At 41.9% G+C, this 14,098-nt stretch overlaps 1 protein-coding gene across 1 annotated transcript in view; it reads right to left on the bottom strand.

Moving 5' to 3' along the window:
* LOC124788468 (ATP-binding cassette sub-family G member 1) overlaps positions 1 to 13,417 on the bottom strand; it is a 522,704-nt gene extending 509,287 nt beyond the window's left edge. The window contains exon 1 of the mRNA XM_047255738.1: positions 13,156 to 13,417. The gene's annotated coding sequence lies outside the window, so the exon portion shown is untranslated. The remainder of the gene's footprint in view (positions 1 to 13,155) is intronic.
* Positions 13,418 to 14,098: the final 681 nt, after the last annotated feature.

The raw sequence follows: 14,098 nt of genomic DNA, 5'->3' as shown, positions 1-14,098 counted from the left end.
GCATGAGATTATTTGCAACGAATCCGCGGTTGTAATGTAAATAGTGCTTCAGATGTTGACTATTCCCAGTTTGAAACGGGCAGACTATGTTGCAGTATTATAATTGTTTCGGTAAGAAATTGTACTGGAATACGATGTTTTAGTAGACAGAGTGGAGGTCCAGTCATCTGCTAAGGTTTTAAGAATTCCAGAAAGAACTCAGAGTCACATATTTCTTCTATTCGTAGAGCGGTAACTTGCTTGTTACACATTTGGGCATCCATAAAAGCCTTAAGAGAGCCAAGAGTTGAATCTGTTCTAATCTTTTTTGCCATTCGCGTTTCCTTTCAGCTCATGAATCTCTTAACTATTTTGATGCTGTCGTCCATCTCTTTCTGTCTTGTGTTAATATATTCACCTCGGCAAATGCACAACACTGAATTTGTTCAATAACAGGTTCCAATTCATCTTATTATTAAACAACTATGATATCCTTCCCTTCACTACTGTTTCCATTGCCAAGTCGTCTACTCATGAATGAATCACGAGCTGCCTCACTAACCTATTCTGTCTTCTGTAAGTATTTTACATTTACTTCTTTTACCTATTCTTTCTTAAATCCTTAGTAACGATTAATAGCTGCAGAAACCAGAAACATTTTCGGGTTGAAAACTATATTCTAAAGCTCTGCTTTTGATTGGTGCCTTTCCCGGGAAAAATGGTTAGATGCACTAACGTATCCTAAAAATGCGATCAGATCAAGGGGAAGGCGACGACACTACGATGCAGATTGACAACTTCTTTCATTGGACGGCACTGTCGGTATGTGTCACTCATAGTGATTCCGGAATCAGAGACGCAGAGTTCTTTCCCAATTCATATCATGAGTGTAAATGTTCCCCGTTCGACACGCACTACCGAAAAGGAATAGTTCTCACAGTAGCTGGTCTTCTCTTGAGGTATGCTGGATGATCGCTCAGTTACGGAGTATGCCATTCACTACTGAGCGCAGTTTACGAACTGTAGCCGATGACGAGAGAAAAGGATTGTTTGCAATTTTTTGCTGTACCTTAGGACAACAGTTGTCGTGCCGGAGAGTGAAATTTAGTTCTTTGGCATTCGTTAACCGAATTTCCGCAACTTCATCGCCGGCCGCTGAGTTAGAAAGTTTTTACCTGGAGCCGTGCTCAGGCCTTGGCACTTACCTTGGGCGATAGCGCAACTCGATTGCCTGCAGAGCAGTAACAGTGTGGTGGGGTGCAGCGGGAAGCAGCACTTGTCATGCGCAGAGAGAAATGCGGCGCAGCGGAAGGCCAACCTTGACTCCAACAGGCTGAGGCATTGTTCGTGGGCCGCTGGACCCGACCGCTGTGCAGAGATCGACTGCGGGAGCGTGAAGTAGGCCGCCGCAGCTCTCTCTTTTGCCCTGGGTGCGGGCTGCCTAAGTACTCACCCTATTTCTCCCTCTCCCACTGACACACACACACACACACACACACACACACACACACACACACACAGAGAGAGAGAGAGAGAGAGAGAGAGAGAGAGAGAGAGAGACAGCTGTTAAACGGAGTCAATGACCGCCTCTGACGTTTAAGAGCCTTCTTGAGAGAGTAAAACCCAGCAAATGGCACAGCGGATAAAAAACTGGACTCCAGATCAGGAGGAACCGTTTCAAGTACCCGTGAGAGCGTGTTCATTTAGGTTTTCCGAAATTTCTCTAAAACACTTTAGGTTACCCGGAACCTCCTATAACAACCATGTTAAATACTAGGAAACATTTTCTCTCACACCAAATGAGCAATGAATATAATATTTTTTGGAATACTCTGGTGGGTACGCCGAGATTTTAATACAGGGTACAAAAGTAGCCTTTACACAGTGAAAAAGTTAAGTAACTTACAAAAATATTATATGCGTCACTGAATGCAGTATATCTTTAAATTTTATTTACAAATGTTCAGTGTGGCTACCTTTCGTAACACTACAAATTTCTCATCTGTAATCAGTTCCTGCAAAATTATATGAAACAAGTCTTGATGTACTGTGGCTTCTGCTTGTGTTATTTATTTTCGCAGCTCGTCGACGTTTCCCAGAAGTGGAGAAACGAACACATAGTCCTTTAACATAACGCCATATACAATTTTATTAAGAAAATCACCTTCAGTCTGTATTTTGTTAAATATTTCTTTGTCCTTTATCACATTCTCTTACAGCGTGAAACAATGTCAATTCGTGAGTTCTCAATGGCAGACGTTTCCGTAACACCTTTCACACTGTAGCTCTAGGCATATTCAATTCTAAACTGGCACGTGTCTTTGATTTACTCAGACTCCGAATGTAAGACAGCAAAATATGTACAACTCCTGCGTCAGAGACTGTTGGCCGACCCTGACCTAGCGACCTATGTGATAAGCAGGCATATTGGGCGAAAAGACTGTACCAATTAATAATAGTTTGTCGTTGAGGTGATGGCTTGCGACATTTAGTCCTAAACTGTGTCTGAACTATAGGAGAGGATTTGGATTCATGAAACCGTAAACAACACTGAGCATATTCTGCACCATTATACGACTCCATGATTGCTGGAATAACTCATCCACGTATGCCACCTAGCGGAAACATCGGCAACCAACAGTGTCAGGAGTTAATAAATCTTGAAGAAACACTGGACTCTTTCTTCAAAAGATAAATTGTTTGCAGCTGGAAAAATGAAAGCATCTTCTTAACCAGCTTCTTAAAAAAATTTATAACATTCTCAGTTTCAATTAGTCACACTATATAACTAGTTTCGATCACATTTAATGATCGTCTTCAGATTTAAAAACGAAATAAAGCTTCAATATACAAATATTTGGCAGATAACAAACAATAAAACTATTTAAACCTTATAAAATGCTTAATACTACCTGAATATGCAAATAAAGCAAACTGCTCTTACTCCATGATGGGAGGCGTCTTAATGATGCGAAGTGTGATTAATAAAATGCTTGCTTTCACATAATGTTCTCACAAATGTACTGTAGTGCTTTTCCTATTTTGTTACAAATTATGACCACCGTCTTCCTGATTACTTACGGACAATTTCAAGGAACTTAAATTTTTGATATTGTTAATCTGTGTTATATGCTTATTCAGGCAAAATTTTAAGAATTTTCGAAGTTTAATAATTCTAGTGCTTACTATCTACGGAAATAGTATTTTTATTAATGTTTTATTTCATTTTGCCGGCCGGAGTGGCCGAGCGGTTCTAGGCGCTGCAGTCCTCTACGGTCGCAGGTTCGAATCCTGCCTCGGGCATGGATGTGTGTGATGTCCTTAGGTTAGTTAGATTTAACTAGTTCTAAGTTCTAGGGGACTGATGACCTCAGAAGTTAAGTTCCATAGTGCCCAGAGCCATTTGAACCATTTATTTCATTTTATTTTTAGATCTGGTGGTGTTCGTTAAATAAGATCGAAATTAATTATCAAGTGTGACTATTTGTAACAGAAACCGCAACATTTATTACTCTTCGTCTGATCAGTCAACTTCTTCTACACACTGATTTCTTCTGCACTTCTGGATGTCATTACATTCGACAACAACGCCGAACACAGTGTTAATAACGCTGACACAACTTGAATTCCTTATTTAGATATTAATTTTATTATTGTTGTTATTATTATTATCATCATTTTAACCGCAATATCGCTTGGATGCCTGGTTAAACGTTAAGTTAATGCCTGAAGGCCCAAATCTTACTATGTGAAATAAATAAAGCTCATTTGCAGGAATCGATACTTCAAGTTGAAACATAAGTTTAATGAAGTTCCAGACTGCAGAAAGGATTTACTGGGTCGCTAGACAAATCTTCATCCACGTTTACACAAGTACTTTTCAGTCCTTGCTAACCTATCTCTCCAAAACCAATCTTACTATGTGAAATAAATAAAGCTCATTTGCAGGAATCGATACTTCAAGTTGAAACATAAGTTTAATGAAGTTCCAGACTGCAGAAAGGATTTACTGGGTCGCTAGACAAATCTTCATCCACGTTTACACAAGTACTTTTCAGTCCTTGCTAACCTATCTCTCCAAAACCTTTTTTCTTCTCAGCATTCCTCTTCCTTCCATCCTTAGTGAATAACATAGCACTGATTATGTTTTTCCACAGGCGCAACAGTAGCATTTTCTTTGTTGTATGACGCGAAGGCATAGTAGTCCGTATTCCTACCACATCTTATCCTGCTACGTCTTTAATGACCTTGTTATCAACGGTTCGTTTAACACAAATCCTTCTTCTTTCCTGCTTGGATGTGCATGCGTTGAACAGAAATAACTCAAAATAGACCGACTTACGTTTATGGTATCTGTAGATTTGGAGAAAACTTACGATACTGTTGACTTTAATACAGTCTTCGAAATTCTGAAGGTAGCAGAGATAAAATACTGGAAACAAAGTGTTATCCATAACCTTTACAGAAACCAGACTGCAGCTCTAAGGCCGTGGAAATGAGACACTAAAATTGTTTGACGAGAGGGTATAAAATCAGACCGGTGATAGTACGAAAAGCGTTTCTGAAAATGAGATTGTAAGCACTGAATATAAATTTTTCCCGGAGGTATTTGTGTAGAGTGTTGCCTTGTACAGAAATGAAAGGGGGCTGAGTAACTCGAGTAACTGGTGAGAAGATATTGAATGGAATTGGAGAAAAAAAATTGTTTATACCAAAATGTGACTAACAGAAGGGATTGGTTGATAGCACATTCCGAGATATCAAAACATCGTCGATTTGGTAACGGAGGGTAGTAGGGCGAGTAAAAAGTGTAGAGGAAGACCAAGGTTTGGCTACAGTTGTCAGGCTGGAATGAATGTAGGTTGCAGTAATTGTGGATAGATGAAGACGCCAGCACTGGATAAAATATTGTGGCGAGCCGCACCAGACATGTCTTCTGACTGAAGACCACCACGAGCACAACAACAACAATAACAAAATACGGGGTGTTCAAAAAGTCTCTCCGCAGTGCCGTATGATTGTTAGCCGCGCGCGCCGTATGCTGCAGTGAATATACCGAAAAGAAACTCAGTGAAAGACAAGTTATTAATTTATTGGATATTCATTTTTACTTACAAATTTTCACATTAAATGTTGAAAGTGTCGCCCCTCTTGTTGACTACACAATTCAATTCGTCTAATCATGTTTCCAAACACAATCTGTAACATTTCTTCTGTAACAGAAGCAGTGAAACTGGACATTACAGTTTTCAATTCATCGATGGATTTTGGACGGTTTTTTAAAAACAGTTGATTTCGTTGCACCCCAGAAGAAAAGTCAGGTGGTGTTAGGTCAGGCGATCGTGGAGGCCAAAGTCCCTGTGAAATTATGCGATCACCAAAAACATCAGCAAGCAGTGACATTGAAACGCGAACTGTGGGCTCGGTTGCACCATCTTGTTGAAAATAACCGTTCAGTATTTCACTCAACACAAGTTCTCCTATGAATGGGTACAGAATATCACTGCAGTATCGTTGTGCGTTTATAGTTTTGTTGAAAAATAAGGGACTCACAATACGACGTCTAGAAATTGCAGTCCAAACTCCTATTTTCACAGAATGAAGTTCAAATAGTTCAAATGGCTCTGAGCACTATGCGACTTAACTTCTAAGGTCATCAGTCGCTTTTAACTTAAAACTAATTAAACCTAACTAACCTAAGAACATCACACACATCCATGCCCGAGGCAGGATTCGAACATGCGACCGTAGCTGTCGCGCGGTTCCAGACTGTAGCGCCTAGAACCGCACGGCCACTCCGGCCGGCACACAGAATGAAGTGGTTCTTCATGAATACACAATAGATTTGCAGTAATCCACATACGAGAATTTTGCGAGTTCATGTACCCGGATAAATGAAACCACGCCTCATCACTGAAAAACGTTTCATTAAGAATGTCCCTTCCATTTTGTTGAACGAAATTTTTGAATCATTGACAGTAATGGAGTCTCTTGCCATGATCAGTACTTTTCAGTTCTTGCACGACTGTCACTTTGTAGGGGAAAAGTTCTAATTTTTTCCTTACAGCTGTGTGGGCCCTTCCGACACTAATATCGATTTCCTAGGAGAGTTTTCTCACTGACTTGTTCGGGACATTTTATCGGAAATATGGAGTAGTTTATTCTCAGACAAAACTCTAGGACGACCACTTCGAAATTTGTCAATCAAATCTTGCACTGTATCGCGATGTAGGACTATTGTCTCCGGGAAAACTGAATTAAATGTTTGACGAATTGAAACAGTGTATTTACCGCCAGCATTGAACACTTGTTCGACTAAGAACACATGTTCTTCAATGGTTAATATTTTAACAGCGACAAAAACGAAACAAACGAACAAAGGAACTAAACTTCAACGTTCACGTCAACACGTAACGACGCACACCAACGATGCTACTGACGCTGGCTGAGATAAACGAAACAGTGAAATGTTGGGAGAGTCCACTTGAAGGGAAGTAATCCAGGCGGGCCAACAATCATACGGCACGCGCGGCTAACAATCATACGGCAGTGCGGAGAGACTTTTTGAACATCCCGTATTTTGCTGCTTCCTGAGGAGAAAATAACATGTCAATCATGAATCGCACTGGAAGTGTTGAAAATAACTAGACACCAAACTATTCGCCGGCCAGCGTGGCCGAGCGGTTCTAGCCGCTACAGTCTGGAACCGCGCGACCGCTACGGTCGCAGGTTCGAATCCTGCCTCGGGCAGGGGTGTGTGTGATGTCCTTAGGTTAGTTAGGTTTAAGTAGTTCTAAGTTCTATGGAACTGATGACCTCAGAAGTTAGGTCCCATAGTGCTCAGAGCCATTTGAACCATTTTGAACCAGAAGTGAAAGCAAGGAATCTATCATACCAAGTTACAATAACGTCTATTACACCATCAAGTCCCATTTATGTGCCCACCTATCAAAAGGCTGAATAACCAACTTTTACTGTGCGGACCACTGTGAGACGTGCAAGGAGAAAGTCAATAAGGTTTTGGAAGGATGGAGCATAAAAAGTGATTCGTCTGAAAACGCCAACCATCACCACTCAGTTGGCGTCCAGTTGCGTTACGGGGGTGTAGATTCCAGCCTTCCTCGCCAATGAACAGCAGTCAGCATGGGTCCATTAACCAGGCGCCTGCCGCGGAGGCCCATACACATCAGTGTTCACCGAACGGCTGAGGAGACATTGTTGGTAGCCCCTTGGTTCATCTGGATGGTCACTTGCTTAACAGTTGCACGTTTATTCGCCCGTACATATCTCTGCAGCCGTCATTCACCGCTGTCAGATATGGCCCTTGGCGTACGACGGTCGCCACGGAGCCGGTTTTGGATAACGCAATTTTGCCAAGCGCAGTGTACTTTAATCAGAAAGACAACCGAAAACAATTTAAAAATTTAACCCTTTCGGAAATGCTTCCACCCTTCGTCCTGAAGCCAATGATCATGCCCTTTTGGATGTCAGATAACTCTCTCCTTTTTCCGCTTTACGACACTGACTGCACAATTTTCAGCTCCTCCCAAAACGCTTTATGTACTGTTCACTGCTAGTAATGCCAAAGTGCCGTCTCTGAGTGGTTACTGTACGTTGACGTCGAACATAGGCGGCGGTCACTGGGCCGTGTAAAAGTGATACTTGCACTGAATGGCGGTTATGACCATTCTAAATCAGACTTACAGCACAGGCGCCAAAATAAAGTATCAGCTTTCATGTCCGTATTTTTTTAAATTATTTTCCTACTACCGACCGAAAATTTGACAAAAGTCATCGAACTTAAATTTAATAAACCAAGTCAAGCGTACATATAGTAGTGCAATTAACACCCAAGCAATACAAAAACCGTGAAAAGAATAATCACCACAAATACTTCAACATTAACTCTGAGGATCATACTGCTTGAGACCTGTGGAGAGCGGTGCAGTTACTATTTTTAGCGTTTCTAATAATTACTGATCGTTGAAACTTGTAATGACACTCTTTTGGATACTGCTGTTGCGTCCCTTTCTGGGAAGGAAAGAATTGTTTAGTACCCAGTTATTAAAAAAAATCCAATGTGACTCATACATGGCTAGCTTTATTCTTCATATTATAACAACAGCAGACACTGCTTTATTTTTTGATGTAGATATGGCTCTGAGCACAGTGGACTTAACGGCTAAGGTCATCAGTCCCCTAGAGCTTAGAACTACTTAAACCTAGCTAACCTAAGGACATCACACACATCCATGCCCGAGGCAGGATTCGAACCTGCGATCGTAGCGGTCGCGCTGTTCCAGACTGTAGCGCCTAGAACCGCTCGGCCACTTTGGCCGGCTTTGATCTAGATATATTTCCCAATAACGTAACATAGTAAGTCAGAAAAGTCAGTATGTAAGTTATATCAGTAATTTGATAGTTGTGTATTAAGTAGTTTTCTCGGCATTACTATACGAGCAGTCCGACCATGGGAAGCCGAGAGCGATCTTACGGACGAAGCGGACGATACTGCATTGCCCGTGTTATTCTCGATTATGATGCACTGCAGCGACTACGGTCGTTATGAAATACCTGGTGATCCATCATGGACAGGGGGCATCAACTGGTCAAGTAATTCTCAATGAAATAAGTCAGATGTAGTCACAGTTCCGAATGTGGACAACCATGAGCGAGCGATAACCGATAAGCGGAAAGTCCGGCACAAATTTTCATTGTCGTTATTCCATTCTACAGCACAAACCTCAATTATCGTTATCCAATCCTACAGCTAATGGTTGTCCGTATCTGCAGTAGCGAATACATTTAATGTACGATCGTAAGGAGTTCTTCCCGTTCCACCGTTGACTGCATTCCCGCAAGGAGTGTCAGGTTAAGACGGCACGTCCAGTACATTCCACTTGTTGTGATGAAATCGGAGTGATACATTGAAACCTGTCGAACAATAAGGTCAAGTACAGGGCACTTGCGGCTGTTATGCAGTGAGAAAATGATATGTAAATAAGGGAACTGCATTGTGTTTACTAAGAAAGTGCTTGCTATCTGTGCATGTGCGTATTGTTGTGGTGAAGATGGTGTTACGGGATACATTTTGGAACCAGTGGAACGTGATAGACGGTAGCCAAACGTTAAATTCAAGCATGAAACATTCACGCGATTCGTGTAGGATATCTCCATAACCGACATCAGTTTCTTTCTGACCGATTAAGAAATGTTCGTCTGTCAGACTAATCCGAAGTATGGACTTAAACGATTAAACAACTGCAGAGAATTTGAGCGGCACAAATGAGGCTTCTGAGGCGTTTGGGAGGATGCGAAGTACAAGACCATAAGTGAAACAGTGAGACGAAGTATTATAACACGAGGGGTGGGAATGGTAAAAAAGATGCAGCAGCATAGAAAGGAATGGCATGATTATGTAATATGTTTGGATCAGAGACGGATACCAAGGAAAACTTACGACTACAAACCCGAGGAACTAACAAAGATTATGGTAACATTTTTTCAGAAGTAACAGACGCATTTAATATTTTGTATGTCTCTAAACTTGAGTATGACTTCGAATGTGAACCTTACCAGGTTTTTTTATATCTTGACCGGTGGCTCATCTAGCACGGTTTATTCCCTATCCTGTTTCCATGACCGAATTATATACAATGATGACTCCATGTGTGGTATGTATCTGCAGTCCCATGCCGCCATTACATTTCGCAAGAGAAAGCTCTTCGTACCATTACTGTTTGTCAGTGGAGCGAGAGATAACTACCTGACTAAATACACTGGTACATGCTCTAACGTTCCTAATCTTACAGGCAGTTATCTCAAGAATTGTTTAAGAGATGCCTTTTGCTTTTTGTTATGGAAGGAGACTACTGTTTTACGTATCTTCTCTCCAGGTCGTGGTGATATCTGAAATCAGTCACCATCTACGATTATGATGTGCTTCTGCCTTCAATGAAAGATAGAAGATACCAAATTCATCTGGATGTTATGTTATGTTTCATACAAAATGTTTCTTACTCGTGCTTCCTACCTAATTGTAGGATGAGTTAACATGACTGTGTTTACTGTATCTCTACATTCTTGCTTGCACTTCCGTTCTGTCCGTCTCCACAGCAGGCTGGTCAGAGTAGGTGAATGATATGAGAACTGGGTCGGAATCTTCTCCGTTCTGAGACTTGATGTTATGTTATCCTCGTAGCCGGCCGGTGTGGCCGTGCGGTTCTAAGCGCGTCAGTTTGGAACCGCGTGACCGCTACGGTCGCAGGTTCGAATCCTGCCTCGGGCATGGATGTGTGTGATGTCCTTAGGTTAGTTAGGTTTAAGTAGTTCTAAGTTCTAGGGGACTGATGACCTCAGAAGATAAGTCCCATAGTGCTCAGAGCCATTTGAACAATTTTACTGAACGTACTGAATGCATGCTTGCGAATGAAGAGGTATTACCGCTGTCAACAGAAAGTACAGTGAATGAGTGGATCAAGTTTGTTGCCAAACAACACACACAGCGCATAAAGGCGACATTTGCTCTATTTTGCAGATATTTTCAGTGCAGTGAAGATACAAAGTTCAACAGAGGTGAGAAATCAAATGAAATGCCATTACTCTGCAACGAACCATCGGAGACCACGGATGTGTTATACCAAAATACTAAGAAAATGTCGTTGGACAACCTTCGAAATTTTGTCGGTGGAGTTCGGGTTCAGGCAGCGTATTTCACACGCTACTTAACTCTACACTGAATTGAGGAGAGTAATTTGCTCTATTATTAGCCGCTTGCTCTTTCATTTAATCCGCATCTGGTCCAAAGTAAAGGGACTTTTTCAAAGGTGTGCATTCTAACCTCTCGTAGTCTTATGGTACTTAGATGAGGTATGTACTGTGTACCGCGAATAACAGTTCGAGGAATGAGTCGAACGAGATTCCTCGAGAGCATTGATTAACGTTTAAGTTCTCTAGCGTACATTTAACATGGATCTATTATGAAGCGTGTCCGAATTCCTACGAAATTAGCGAGGCGAAAACAAGACCAGTAGCCACAAATACATTGCGTTTTCTCAGATTGTTTCGTAAAATATCTTTCTTACTTAGGGATGTAGTACGACAAATCTGACGTGTTTATTTCATTTCATAGCCGTGAGGCTGTTCGCAAACGATACATCTGTCTGTAAGGGGGGGGGGGGGGGTAATGCCAGATGACCAGCGACTTGCGGGAGATCTGCAGAGTGTAGGTGATCGAGCAAAGACTGATAGTTGACCCTGAACTTAAGTTTAGTGTGTTGCACCTAAACAGATGAAGGAACCTACCACCGTTCTCCTTCTTGCAGTGGCATGAGTAACTACCGAAAAACCATAAGAGTAACCATCCGTAGTAACCGGAATTGGAAGGGTCACACAAAGCAAATTATATGACAAGCAGATGCTAGGCTGACATTCAGAGGGAAAATATTTAGGAAGTGTAATTCATTCACGAAAGAAATGGCTTTCAAAGCACTTGATCTGGCGGTTCATAGGTATTGATCATCATTCTGGGATTGGATTGAAAGGAGATATAAAGATCAAACGAATAGAGGCGTGTTTATTCACGGGATAGCTGATTCGGCGCGAGAGTGTTACAGAGATGCTCAACAAGCTCTGGTGACAGGCTGCGGTGTGCAGCTTAATGCTAAAAACATTCCTCCTTCTTGACATCAAAATAACATGGCTGGTACTGACTGGTTCCAAAATTTTATGCGCAGAAATCCACATTTATCTTTAAGGACACCATAAGCGACGTCTTTAAGTCGAGCGACATCGTTCAGTAAGACTAACGTTAATTCATTCATTGCAATATATCAACGACTTCTCCAAAAATATCAGTTTAATGCTTCTCGAATATGGAGCATTGATGAAACAATGTTTGTCGTTACTATTTGCCCCGGTAGACGTTACAACTTGCCCCAAGCACGAGGTAAGTTGTTACACCGCACTTCTTCTAGCAAATAATTGATTGTAAAATAATGACCAATAGTTATGGTATTATTTTTACTTGATTTGTTAGAGGAAGAGTTACAGCATCCATCCATCTTTATTTAGTGGCAATTTCATCAATGGATCTCAAGATATATTAGTTTTCAAGAAAACTGTTACAACAAGCCCCTAGCTCATATATATATATATATATATATATATATATATATATATATATATATATATATATATATATATAAAACGAAAAAATAGCCGATGCCTGTCCGAACATTCACTAGAGTATGGTGTAAAAACTGGAAGCCAATTGGTCAAGAATTTTTCGAGTTTTGTGAAAACGACGCTTCCCGCTTTGAATATCACATATATATATATATATATATATATATATATATATATATATATGTGTGTGTGTGTGTGTGTACATTGCGTGTGCTGAAAGTATACAGCCCATCCGACTTCGTCCGTCCGAATGCTAGAGTATCGTGCGAAAACTTGAAGCAAATCGGTCAAGAACTCTTCGGCTACAACGTGTCCACTTTGTATATTACATACATATTTATATATTATCTCTAGCTGTAAAACTTTTTTGCTATGAAAATATGTGACAGTAGAACGCTATTACTATACACAATTATGAACACAAAAAAAATCAACCAACTGGGTCGAGCTTTTGTCAAGTGATAATCTTCCACAACTGATTTTAATTTCCAACTTTTCCGTTGAATTCGAAAAAAAAAAACAATAACAAAATCGCTCAAGCCGTTCTCAGGTGGTGATCTTGCTTACATTCGACAACTGGCTTTCATTTGACACTTAGCCAACTGTCATTCAGTCAAGATGGTGTACTCAGTAATGAAACAAAGCAGTAGGCTCTGCCAGAAATATCGACTCTTAGTCTAATAGTGAATTTTAATACGACAGTATGCCATCTTAGGCAATTTATAACACTTAAAAACACTTGATAATGGCACTTCGGAGCCGAAATAATGATCGTATAAGTATAAATGTAACGCTGTAAATAAATAACAGTCTAATGGCGGTACTGACTTTAAAGAAATATATTATGACTGTGGCCCCGCATTATGAAAAATTAATGATTTTCATTTAAACAGGCATGTGTTATTCGCAGGTACACACATGAATCGCACAGAACTCTTTCAGGAAAGATTAAATAAGATGCAGACACGCAGAGGGGTACGCAGCACTTACCGATTGTCGCAGCCGGCCCGATGTAGGCGGTGGTGTGGCTCGCAAATCGCCTCCAACACGAGAACTACGAAAGCACGAAGCGCCCGGTCGATGTAGAAAAGCCACAGCAGCACACTCGCCGTCCGTGTTGAAGCGCGCCCGGGAGCGACGGGCAGGTGTCTGTCTCGTCCGGACGTGTGCGCGGGCGGCGCTGGCTGCTGGCTGGGGAACGCGACGCGGCTGTCTGGCCGCCGACTTCACTGTGCTGGCTGGCCGAGTGGCCGCCGCGGCGTCACCTCCCACGGGCGTTGCGGTTCCGGGGAGGCTGCGAACCGCCGCCGGGACGTGGTGGGGAAGGTTGCGCCGGACTGCGAGCCCCTCTCCAGAGAAAGCGTCTCGTCTCCTCGTGACCAGTGGCGATTCGTCACTGGGTCTTCGCACTCGTCCACGGTCCGGCAGCTCGCTTTGGCCTTCTGGGCACTGTCATCAATCAGACAAAGACGCTCGTATGTAGCAGTGCTCCAGACGCAGTGCGTTTCTTTCTGATGAACATCTGGCTAAAAGTCGAGGTCGGGGACAATGCTGTACTAACGAGTTTCGTGAAGCGATTCTGTAAGCGCTCGCCGCGAGTTGTGACGGGAACGAAACGAGATATGCCGACTGTTGGCTAATGAGAGAGCGTCGAGAAGACGACGTCTTTCGAGGCAAGAGACGAAGGGAAGTTGTCACAATTTTCACGTCAATAGATATTCGAAATCCGCTGTGTATTTCGTTAAAGTTCTTTTTAACGAACACATTCGTTGGCTTCGCCAACTAGTAGCCAAGTCATCACCTTGCAACCTTACCTAGACTACATGCAACGCTACAGATCATTTACCACAACCTTCAGTCCGAGGCGAATCTTCTTTTCATGTGACACATTCGTCGCCTTCGTCAACTCAGAAAAGAAACAGTACCCTCCTGT

The sequence above is a fragment of the Schistocerca piceifrons genome, chromosome 3, assembly GCF_021461385.2.
Source record: "Schistocerca piceifrons isolate TAMUIC-IGC-003096 chromosome 3, iqSchPice1.1, whole genome shotgun sequence".
Taxonomy (NCBI): Eukaryota; Metazoa; Arthropoda; class Insecta; order Orthoptera; family Acrididae; genus Schistocerca; species Schistocerca piceifrons.
This window is presented reverse-complemented; position numbering and strand designations above follow the sequence as displayed.